General features: G+C 40.0%; 1 pseudogene; it reads right to left on the minus strand.

The window, feature by feature from the left end:
* Positions 1–2193: 2193 nt before the first annotated feature.
* LOC105005266 lies at positions 2194–2488 on the minus strand (annotated as a pseudogene).
* Positions 2489–12182: the final 9694 nt, after the last annotated feature.

Below are 12182 nucleotides of genomic sequence, written 5' to 3' on the forward strand. Positions count from 1 at the left end.
GTGTATTTTGATCCACACAGTCAAAGGCTTTGGCCTAGTCAGTAAAGCAGAAATAGATGTTTTTCTGGAACTCTCTTGCTTTTTTGATGATCCAGCAGATGTTGGCAATTTGATCTCTGGCTCCTCTGCCTTTCCTAAAACCAGCTTGAACATTTAGAAGTTCACAGTTCAGGTATTGCTGAAGCCTGGCTTGGAGAATTTTGAGCATTACTTTGCTAGCGTGTGAGATGAGTGCGATTGTGCAGTAGTTTGAGCATTCTTTGGCATTGCCTTTCTTTGGGATTGGAATGAAAACTGACCTTTTCCAGTCCTGTGGCCGCTGCTGAGTTTTTTAGCCCCTTCATATTGTAATTATTGAATATTTACTTGTATTTCTAAAATCTTACTTCACACTATCAAATTTCATCAACTCTATGACACACATTTTCCCCCACTTTTAAACATCTTTGAAATTATAATACCTGTATAATTGAAGTTGTAATTAGCATCTCTTTTCTTCTTTATTAGCATGCAAAAATTTAGGTGTATTTTACAAGTGATGTCATCTTACAGTCTATGAAATGTGATATTTACTGTCTTAAGTTTCTCTCCCCCTCCATCACTTTCCTATCTTTATTGACTTAAGACTTTAAAAAAATTTCTCCTTTTCACCTATGTTTGTTTGGAAGTTGCACATTCTATCTGTACCATTTTAGTGATTTACTCTTAAAATTGTCACAAGCATACGTAAATTAAATGCTAAAACTAACCAGTGTGTTAAGTTGGATTCTCCCAAGAGTTGCCCTTAGGACCAGACCTTGAATACAGGCATTTGGGAGGTAACATCAGGAAGGGCTAGCAAGGAAGGGGGAAGTGAGGCAGGGGAAGAGAAAAGCAGGTCTAGGAAACGCTCATGAGCAGTTTATTGTGGATGCCAGGGGCTCAAATCCTCTCAACGACCACATGAAGCTTGGTTCAGAGTTTTCCTGTGAGGAGATAAGAAGGTTGGAACATTAATCTACTGACTCCTCCATTGATTGAAAGTCATTCCCGGAAGTGTTAACTCCCCTGCATGTCCAGATTACACCTGCTTAAGGCAGAGAAAGTTCTATGATTCAGGAGAAAAACATCAGGCATAGAAGGGAGACGCATGTGCTGGAGCAACACCTGGCAGCCTCTTAAACTGTCTATCCCATCAATAAGTGAACTTAGGTGGACAGAGAGAATATGGGTTAGTGACAGCAGTGTCTACTACAACCAACATTCCTAAACATTGACTGCTTTTTACCAAACCTTTAACTTGTCCATTCACATCACCTATCCTACTTTACATTACATTTACAGTGCATACTTTGCTGCTACTGCTGAGTCGCTTCAGTCATGTCCGACTCTGTGCGAACCCATAGACGGTAGTCCAGCAGGCTCCCCCGTCCCTGGGATTCTCCAGGCAAGAACATTGGAGTGGGTTGCCATTTCCTTCTCCAATGCATGAAAGTGAAAAGTGAAAGTGAAGTTGCTCAGCCGTGTCCGACCCTTAGCAACCCCATGGACGGCAGCCCACCAGGCTCCTCCGTCCATGGGATTTTCCAGGCAAGAGTACTGGAGTGGGGTGCCATTGCCTTCTCCAAGTGCATACTTTATTTATGTAGTTTTTATAGTCCCCCAAAACAGGTTGTTTTTTTTTTATTATTTTAAACAATCAAGGATCATTTAGATTTACCCATACGCTTTGTCGTTTTCCTAGCTCATCGTTCCTTCTTGAGGCTCACTTCTTTCTTTGTGAATTAATTTCTTTCTTTAGTGTCAGTTGTTTTCAGCATCTGAATTTTTGGGTTCCTAGATTTGGATGATGATTTGGGGTATTGAGATTGAAAAGTACGCCATGTTATGCAAATCTTTTTCATTCCTTAGTTTCAGATAGCAAATAGCAAGGGTTTTCATACGGAAGGATCCATGTACTTCAGCAGTTTTTTTTCAGTGTGTGTTAATGAATTTAGACTTTGCCTTTCTAAAAATGACTTTTGTTTTCCCATTCCTGAATGGTAGCTTGACTGAGTAAAAAAGTGCAGATTCACTATTTTCTCTTGCTTTGAAGATACTATTCAACTGTTGTTAATTAGAAGTCTGCTATCTATCACTCCACTTTGATGTAATTTTTCTACTTTTTTTTTTACTTCAAGACTGTATTATCTTTATAAGAGCAAAGGAGGATGCTTAGAACTGGATCACTTGACCTTTTCTCTTCTTAAATCCTCCCAGTTCAAAATGTTTACATCTCTTAATAGCAAGAATCCTTTGATCTACAACTTCAGCACAGTCTTTGTGATTTTAGTTTTTCCTGGAAAATTGGCTTAGTCTGCTCACCATAGCCACTCTGCTTCCTCTCATAATGCCACTTTCCCTGGACATATGCATAATGCCTGCCCTTCTTGTATTGTGCCACTTTGAGGGCTTGGTGCTTGCCACACTGCTTACAGAAAGTCCTGCAGGTTTTAGGCACGTTCACCATGTTTGTAGGAGCACTACTGGCACAAAACTCTGGTTGTTTCAAGATAGTCTCTCTGTCTTTATTGTTATATTCTGTGATTCAGTGTGTCTCAGTGTGCATCTATTTTTATTTATGCCATTTACAACTGTTGTAATCATAAAGCCAAAGACTATAGATTGCCAAAACCTGTGACCCAAAGACGTAGGAAAAAAATGAAAATAGAGTTCAGCCTGAGAGTAATGAGATGAGTGAACAAAATCAGTTGCAATCTGGTTGGAGGTTAAAAAATTCAAATGATCAAACTGGGACAACCCAGAGGGATGGTACAGAGAGGCAGGAGAGAGGAGAGTTCAGGATGGGGAACACGTGTATACCTGTGGTGGATTTATGTTGATATATGGCAAAACCCATACAATATTGTAAAGTTAAAAAATAAAATAAAAAAAAAAGAAGAAAAAGGGAAAGAGGTTACAAAGAGTATTATGTGGTTGTGTAATCGGAAGAGGAGGTATCAACCTTGCCTGAAGGATATAGACATGGAGTCTTCTGTGATTTCGAGATTACTAAAACTGGACTCAGTATGTCAATGTGTGATACAGGAAGGACCACACTGGACATAGGCAGCTGCAGGTCTGGCATTCCTGAAATAAATGTGTCTGTTCAATGAGCAACTCCAACTAGCCCCAGGTGACAATCATATTCTTTGCTACTAAGCCACCTGGGCAGCCCAACATCCTGAGTTATTGGCTCAGGAATTTTAAAGTCACAGTAAAGCTCAGTGGGTTGTGTCTCTTAACCCCAGAAATATGAAATATGTCCAACCCATGGCATTAATCATTTTGTATTACAATCAAGATGATCACTGTTTGGCATTTAAAATACTTATAAAATATAATTGAATTTGCGTATTAAAATGAATGACAAATTGGCCTGTGATTCCAAATTAAACACTTAATTTGAAGTTGAATGATGTAAGTGACTTAGTTTATAAACAGTGGTAGAGTAGTTAAAAGAACCTGCATTAGAGAGTTGTTTAACAATGTGGGAAGGATTAGCGTATTGAGTTATAAGTTTGTTGAGTTTGGACATTCCAAGTCTTAAAGAAAACTGAATACATTAAACATATAAATATTATTTGAAGTATTTAAAGGTAATTAATCTGTCCTATTCAAGTTTACATAATATTCAAAATCAGATTCCCTTAAGTAATCAGTCCATTTATGTGAAAGTTTCCCTGAAATTGTCTCTATTTTATATAAAATTTACTGGATATGAAATTGTGTAATAAAACTTACGAATTTAGGAGTTTAAGAAAAACTAGGCTTTTAAATTTATAATTGCAGTAGGTAAAGTTGTAAAAAAAAATCAGTCCCAAATACATGAAAATCACCTTCTCTGCATACAAAAGCCGTCCTTGGACATCAAAAATATCACAGAAACTGAATCTAAGGATTCATGTTCTTTATCAGTGTAACCTCTTCCTGTCTACTCTCACCTTCTGAAATTCCTATTGTATATAAATTTCATCTTTTCACTCTTTCATGCCTTATTTTTTTCTTTATTCAGAATATAGCATAGAGATGCTTATTTAGGGCAGCACATAGACTAAAATTGAAATGATACAGAGAGGATTAGCATGTCCCCTGCACAAGGATGACACACAAATTTATGAAGCATTCTATATATATATATAGCATAGAGGTATAACTTATTAAATTATCTCTTCCAATCTACAAGTTAGTCTCTGGCTGTATCCATATACTATTCAAGCTATCTGCTGGGAAGTATTTAATTTTGATGACTCTATTTTTAATTTCATATCAGAATCTAAGCTTGTTCACCTCCTCAGAGTCAAACTGCCTCTCTATCCTCAAAGTTCTTCCAACTCCTAGAAACTCACACAAGTGTGCGGGTACTCTGCTATCTCTGCTGAGCTCCCCAAGTTGGCTGGAGGCCTGGGATCACAATGCTTCTTCACCTTCTACATGCTAGGGGGTCTGCACCAAGCTGTTCCTCTACTTCTGGACAGAGGATCTAGTTTACTGAGTGACATCAAAGGATGAGCAACACTGCACTTATGGGTTAACTCTCCATGGAGCGGATTTGAGCAATTGGAAGCAGGAAAAAAGAGGGAGCTGGGGGGAGATAAATTCTCCTTCCAAATAGAGGTAGTGTTTCTTTCTGAAAAGTTTCCAGAGACGTCCTGGGTGCTAGGCAAAATTCCTGCCAAGTGACCAGCTGTTTCTCCATGGCTTATCAAATAGTGGCCAGCTCTGTAACATACCCTATCATCTTGCTCCACGTCTTTCCTTGGCCCACTTCCCCTTTCTTCCTTGCCCTTATCTCAACAGGCTTCATCTCCTGAATCAATAGCCTAATCCTTGCTTTCAGCTCTGCTTTCTAAAGAAACTCAGATAGGAGAGTCTTTAAAACTTTTGTTTGGTTCTTTTTGAGAGTCTCAATTTTTGGTTATATTTTGTTTTTAATTCTGTTCTTTAATGTGATAGATTATATCAGCCAGAGATTAAATAAAATATTAAAAATAACTACCTTAAGTTGTTGGGAATCTAATCCTGCTCCTCACACCAGCACTCATGGTGGGTTATTTCCTTGTTGGTTCTGCAGTTTTGGATTGTGAAATCATCTTCAGGGCTATGTCGAAAAGAACCCTGAGAATCCAGTTATCCCTGCAAGAGGACTTGTATTCACTCTGTCACTGGTATTACCAGCTTGGGAGTTCTCAGCCACGAGAGTGGTATAAATGCCAAACTCTGCCTTCAGTGAGGGCAGGTGTCTTAAGGAATCTTTTCCCTTTATCCAGATATAAGTGAAGATAGACAAGCTTCCTTGATCTCTTTTTGCTGATAGTTTGGCTTTTAGTCCCCACTTTTGTTCTAAAGCTCTTTGACAATTCTCAGCTTTACATTCAAAGTTGTCATGAAATTCTCTGGTGACAGCTACACTGTGAACTCAGGACTACTGCTCTGGTGTTTAGGTCCCTCTCCATTTTGCCCCTGGTGTTTTTTATTTTTTATAAGTTCAACTATGCAGGTAGAAGACTATTTTCTGTATTTCAACATAATTTTATGGTATTTAATAATGGAAGACTTGGGGGATTATCTAGTCTGCTATAATAGTAGTCATGTAAGATCTGGTCTTTAATAACTTAAATGGATTGAATTATTACCATTTGTCAAATACTATTGTAAGCACAGTAAATGAATTAACTCCTTTATCCTCTCAACAACTCAGTGAGAGGTAGGAACTAGTGTTATCCCTACTGTGTTAGTCCAGGTCCTCTGAGAAGCAGATACCAAGACCAGAATAAACGTGCAAAGATTTTATTAAGTAAAATGCCTTTGAGAAAGGAAGTGAAGGGGAGCTGGTAAGGGCTGGGGGAGTCACTAGATCATAGCCCAAGTTTAACCCTGAGTGAAAGGGAGAAGAAAGGTTGGTAGAATGTTCTTGGATGGCAGAGCAGGCTTAATGAAGTTCACCAAAGCTCAGGAGAGGGTTGTCTTCAAGCTGATGTTAGCTGATGGAATCTAGGATCTTCCAGAAATGAGCCCGGCTTGGTATCCCTGCCATACCCCATCATTGGTGGGGAGAAGTCCATGGGAGAAGTGGCTGGGTCACAAACGCCACAGTGGATTCCAAAGTGCAGCAGCGGGGACCTTCAGCCACTGTGCTCCTTGAACTAGAAGGTCTGCCAAGTACCTCCTCACGGCCACTCTATCTACTTTATGGATAAGGAAACACACATGGGGGCTAGATAACTTGCTCAAGGACACACCACTGGTATATATGGAGCCAGATTTCAAACTTAAGTAGTTTAGCTCCAGGACACAATTTCATAACAACTATGCTATGCTTTAAAAAAAAAAAAAGGAAAAAAAAAAAAAACTTTATTGCACTGGATTTTTGTGCAGAAAGAATGTCATTAAACAATTGTGCATATGGTTTGTGTGTGTTTTTTCGGAGTTAAAAAGGTCTATTTCTAATCAGATTCTACAGGAGGCTGTATAAGAGAGGGGAGAAAAAGACCTTCAAAGTTTGGAAACTTCAAGGGCAGTTGCCTATGATTTTGACAGTAACCTTTAACATGTGGGTCTTTCCTTGTGGCTCAGCTGGTAAAGAATCAGCCTGCAATGCGGGAGACCTGGGTTTGATCCCTGGGTAGGGAAGATCCCCTGGAGAAGGGAAAGGCTACCCACTCCAGTATTCTGGCCTGGAGAATTCCATGGACTGTATAATCCATGAGGTCGCAAAGAGTTGGACAAGACTAAGCGACTTTCACTTTTTAAATGTGACAGCTACTGGAAATTCAATGACTGATGCATTATGCCTCTCTCTTCAGACTGGTTAATGACAAATTAATGTTTCTCAGGGGTATACACATGTCCCCTCCCTCTTGAACCTCCCTTCCACCTCCCATCCCATCCCACCCCTCCAGGTTGTCACAGGGCACTGGGTTGAGGGGCATCTTTATTTTTCCCTCTATCCCTCTTATAAGAGAACCATCTAGCTGCCTGCTCTGTCTAGTCCTCCTCCTTCATTATTAATTTCAGTCCCCTGACAACCAACAATAAGCCATATGTATATCTCTACATCCCTTCAGCAGAATGGCCATCTAACTTCTAACTGTGAGAAGAAATTGTTGAGTGAAGCTTTTAGGAAGACTTCTTAAAAGAGGCTGACTCAGCAGGCCTGTGACTTATATATCATTCTGAATTCTAGCAGGGAAGCAGCTGGAACACTGAAATTAGGATAACATGAAAGGTTTTATATATTATGGGGCTTGATAAACATGTGAGCAGAACGTACAGAAATCATGAAAAATAGAACAGGAGTACAAGATTAGTATGCAGTGGCAAAGAATCTGCCTGCAAATGCAGGAGACGCAAGAGATGTGGGTTCAGTTCCTGGATCTGGAAGACCCCCTGGAGTCAGAAATGACAACCCACTCCACTATTCTTGCCCAGAAAATTCCATACAGGGGAGCCTGGTGGGCTGCAGTTCGTGGGGTTGCAGAGTCGGGCACCACTGAGCACAAGCACAGGCACAAGATTAGGCTCAGCCAAACTGTTATCTCTTTCTGTGCTGGGAAGCAGAGGGTCAGGTAGAGCAGAGTGCCTTGAGAACAGTGGCCTTCGGGTGGCAGTCAGCCAAATGTGACTTTGTAGAAAGGGAGTCAGTGAAGGAAAGAGTCCTGAGCCCATTCTCTTCTCACATTCTAATCTCCTGCAATGGATCCCGTTGGCTGAACCTATCCGAATACCAAGGGCAAGAAAGCCACTGATGTAGCCCACACAGGCCAGCCCGCTGAAACAGAGAGCAGATGGGAAAGGTTGCCCACTGATGTAGCCCACACAGGCCAGCCCGCTGAAACAGAGAGCAGATGGGAAAGGTTGCCCACTGATGTAGCCCACACAGGCCAGCCCGCTGAAACAGAGAGCAGATGGGAAAGGTTGCCCACTGATGTAGCCCACACAGGCCAGCCCGCTGAAACAGAGAGCAGATGGGAAAGGTTGCCCACTGATGTAGCCCACACAGGCCAGCCCGCTGAAACAGAGAGCAGATGGGAAAGGTTGCCCACTGATGTAGCCCACACAGGCCAGCCCGCTGAAACAGAGAGCAGATGGGAAAGGTTGCCCACTGATGTAGCCCACACAGGCCAGCCCGCTGAAACAGAGAGCAGATGGGAAAGGTTGCCCACTGATGTAGCCCACACAGGCCAGCCCGCTGAAACAGAGAGCAGATGGGAAAGGTTGCCCACTGATGTAGCCCACACAGGCCAGCCCGCTGAAACAGAGAGCAGATGGGAAAGGAGAAGAGCAGAGTTGAAATGAATCAGAACAAATAGGAGATAGCAAGCACCCGTGCTGCTGCCCTTTCTTCTTTTTCTTTTTCCTCTGGTATCTGGATATGATGGCTGGAGCAACACTGGCCACTTTCGCTACCTGAGACTACCTTCTAAAGACGGGAGAGCAGAAATATAGAAGAGGCCTGAGAATTAATGACATAATTGAACAGCTGTATCAGCCCTTAAGTGCTCACCCAGACTTCTTTTATATGAGAAAAATATGTCTTTGTCTTAAGTTACTGTTTCTTAGATTGCTTGCATTTGTAACTGAGCTCAATTCTCAATGACATACATCCCCACTATCTGAATTTATGGCTTTATTTCCTGCACCTCTGCCACCAGACTAGTGTCTTGTCTTCTTAGTTGACAAATGGCCTTTTGCTCCTTCCACTTCTTTAGCCTCTGCCTTCTCAATCCATTCAGACATACGGGGTCCCCCCAACAGTGGTTCTCTCAGGGAGCAAACTTGGAGTCTGAGGGTCAAGGGGTTAGAGAGAGACTTTTCATGTACTCTGTTTTACAATTTGGACTTTGTATCATGCATACACATTACCTAAACCAATTGAAAATGTAGTTCTCTGAAAAAAAAAATTGTAAAACTAATTAAAAATATTCTATCACATCACTGTTTCAACAGGATTTTCAAAAGGAGCTCTGCAGTCCAGCTTCTCCATGTAGACTTCTCCCATAATAATACCTGACCAACGTGAAGATCAGCACATTCATATTCTAATACCTGAGAATTTAACAGATTCTTACAATTGCTGTTATCCAGGTGGCAGCTGCAATGCAGTTATTGTTGCCTGCCTGTGCACAAACTTTAGATGGATGTTAGCCCATGTTTAAATTGTCTCTAAACGGTCTGTTGGCCAAAATATAGAGGATTTGCAATTGACCAGTATGCCACCGGAAATATGAGTCCTGATGGTCTTCAAACATTTTATTTGACATCTTTTAGTTAGATCAATAAAGATCCAGCATCAAAACTTGTAGGATGAGCATCAGCAGCTTGAAGGAAAATCACAGATGCAATATTGGAGCCCTCTTAAGAATAGGTGCTGATTCCCCAGAGAATGATAGAGTGTGAAAATACTCTGACATCAACTCCCACTGAAGATAATTCAGAGGACTTGAATTCTATGGGAAAAAGTTAGGGATCCCTCAACCAGTGTTTACAAATTTAGGTCAGATTTATTGAGGTAAACTTTACATATTATTGGAGAAAGCAATGGCACCCCACTCCAGTACTCTTGCTTGGAAAATCCCGTGGACAGAGGAGCCTGGTAGGATGCAGTCCATGGGGTCACGAAGAGTTGCACATGACTGAGCGACTTCACTTTTACATATTATAAAATATACCCTTTTTAGGTGTGCAAATCTATGAATTGATAAAAATGTATAATGTCGTATATCCACCTCTGAAATCAAGAGATAGAATATTTTTAAAATTTCCTTATTCCCCCTTTATGTCCAGTCCCCCACCCACACTCCAAGCCCTCGGCAACCACTGTTTTCTCTCTCTGTCGCTTTCTCTTTTCTGTAATGTCATGCAGCATTTTGTTTCACTGAGCACCGTGTTTTTGCATTTATCAGCAGTTCGTTTCTTTTTATTGTTGAGTAGTATTCCATTATGTGATTGTATCAGGGTTTGTTTATCCATTCACAATAGAAGAACATTTGGATTGTTTTTCATTTTTGGCAACTATGAACAAAGCTATAAATGTTTAGGTATAGGCTTTAATATGAATACAGTTTTATTTCTCATGGGTAAATACTTAGGAGTAGGATTTCTGGGTCATATGGTGAGTCTATGTTTAACTTTATAACAAATGGCTGAACTGCTTTCCAAAGTGTCTGCATTATTTTACATTCCCACCAGCAGTGAACAAAAATTCTAGTTACTCTGCAACCTCACCAGGGCTTAGTATGATCAGCTTTTTTAAAGTATAGGCATTCTCTTAATTTATAGTGGTATCTCATTCTGTCTTTAACTTGCATTTTCCTAATGATGTTGGGCATCTTTCCATGGCCTTATTTGCTGTTTATATACTTCCTTTGAAGAAATGTCTGTTCAGATCATTTTTTAAAATTATTTATTTGTTGGCTGTGCTGAGTCTTTGTTGCTGCAAGTGGGCTATCTCTAGCTGCAGCGAGGGGCAGGGCTACTCTCTAGCTGTGGTGCTGGGGCTTCTTGTTGCAGGGATGGGCTCTAGTGTGCAAGCTTCAGCAGTTGTGGCACGTGGGCTTAGATCACGTGGACCTTCCCAGACCAGGGATTGAACCCCTGTCTCCTGCACAAGGAGGTAGATTCTCAACCACTGGGCCACCGGGGAAGTCCCTCACATCATTTTTAGTTGGATTATATTCTTATTGAGCTATGAGAGTTCTTTATATTCTGGGCATCCTTTATCAGATGTTTGGCAAATATTATCTAAGTCTGTGGTCTATCTTCATTTTCTTGACAGTGTCTTCCCAAGAGCAGAGTAATTAATTTTCACGAAGTCCAATTTGTCAAGTTTTTTTTTCTTTTATGGCTCATGCATTTTGTGTCCTAAGAAATCTTTGCCAAACTCAAGGTAACAAAGATGTTCTCCTGGGTTTTCTGAAGAAGTTTTATGGGTTTTGTGTGCTATGTGCTAAGTCACTTCAGTTGTGTCTGACTCTTTGCGGCCCCGTGGACTGTAGCCCACCAGGCTCCTCTGTCCATGGGGATTCTCCAGGTAAGAATACTGGAGTGAGTTGCCATGCCCTCCTCCAAGAGATCTTCCCTGGCCCAGGAATCGAACCAGGGTCTCCTGCATTGCAGGTGGATTCTTTACCAGCTGTGCTACCAGGGAAGCCCCTTTTTGGGTTTTAGGTTTTTACAATTAGGTCTATAATCCATTTCAAGTTATGTTTTGTATATGGTTCAAGATTATAGGTTAATATCCTATTGTTTCATTATTGTTTATTGAAAAACTTTTTCTCCATGTAAATGCCTTTCAAATTTTATTGAAAATCAATTGAACATGTGAGTCTATGTTCTTTTCCACTGATCTGTCTAAACTATGGCCAGTTTCATGCTTTCTTGATGGCTGTAGCTTTATAGTAAATCTTGAAATAGTGTAAGTCCCCCAAACTTGTTCTTGTTTTTTAAAATTATCTTGACTATTCTTGTTCTTTGCTTTTCCTCATAAATTTTAGAATCAACTTTCCATTTCTATCACACACAAAAAAACGCTCTAGAACTTTGCAATTTGGGGGTTATGTCGAACTTATCAATTTGAAGAAATTGATACCTTGACAATATTGAGTCTTCCAACCCATGAACACAGTCTTTTATTTCTCTCAGTAATGTTTATAGTTTTAAGCATAACCTTGCATATATTTGATTTATCTCTAAGTATTTCATGGGCTTTTTTTAGTGCTATTACAAATGGAATTGTTTTAATTTACAATAATTCATCAGTAGTATATGAAAATACATTTTATTTTTATATATTCACCTTCTATCCTCCAACCAAGATAAATACACTACCAACTTTTATTTCAGATTCTTTAAGATTTTCTATAAACAATATAAATTGTCTATTGTTTATTTCTATAAACAATTTTCTATAAACAATCATGTTGTCTGCAACCAGAGATAGTTTTATTTCCTCTTTTCCAATTCTTATGCCTTTTCTTTTTTTCTTATTGTACTAGCTAGATCTTCCAGTGTAACGTTGAATAGGAATGGTTATTTTTTCCTATGTATATACAAGGTTGAGATATGATAAATCTGTCTCAATAAGTATTAAAGAGCTCTTTCAATAAATATACAGTAAGAAATCAAAATAAAAGAGCATTTCTGTCTTGGCTTAATTGGCAGCT

The sequence above is a fragment of the Bison bison genome, unplaced genomic scaffold (genome assembly GCF_000754665.1).
Source record: "Bison bison bison isolate TAMUID 2011002044 unplaced genomic scaffold, Bison_UMD1.0 scf7180017864487, whole genome shotgun sequence".
NCBI classification, from domain to species: Eukaryota; Metazoa; Chordata; class Mammalia; order Artiodactyla; family Bovidae; genus Bison; species Bison bison.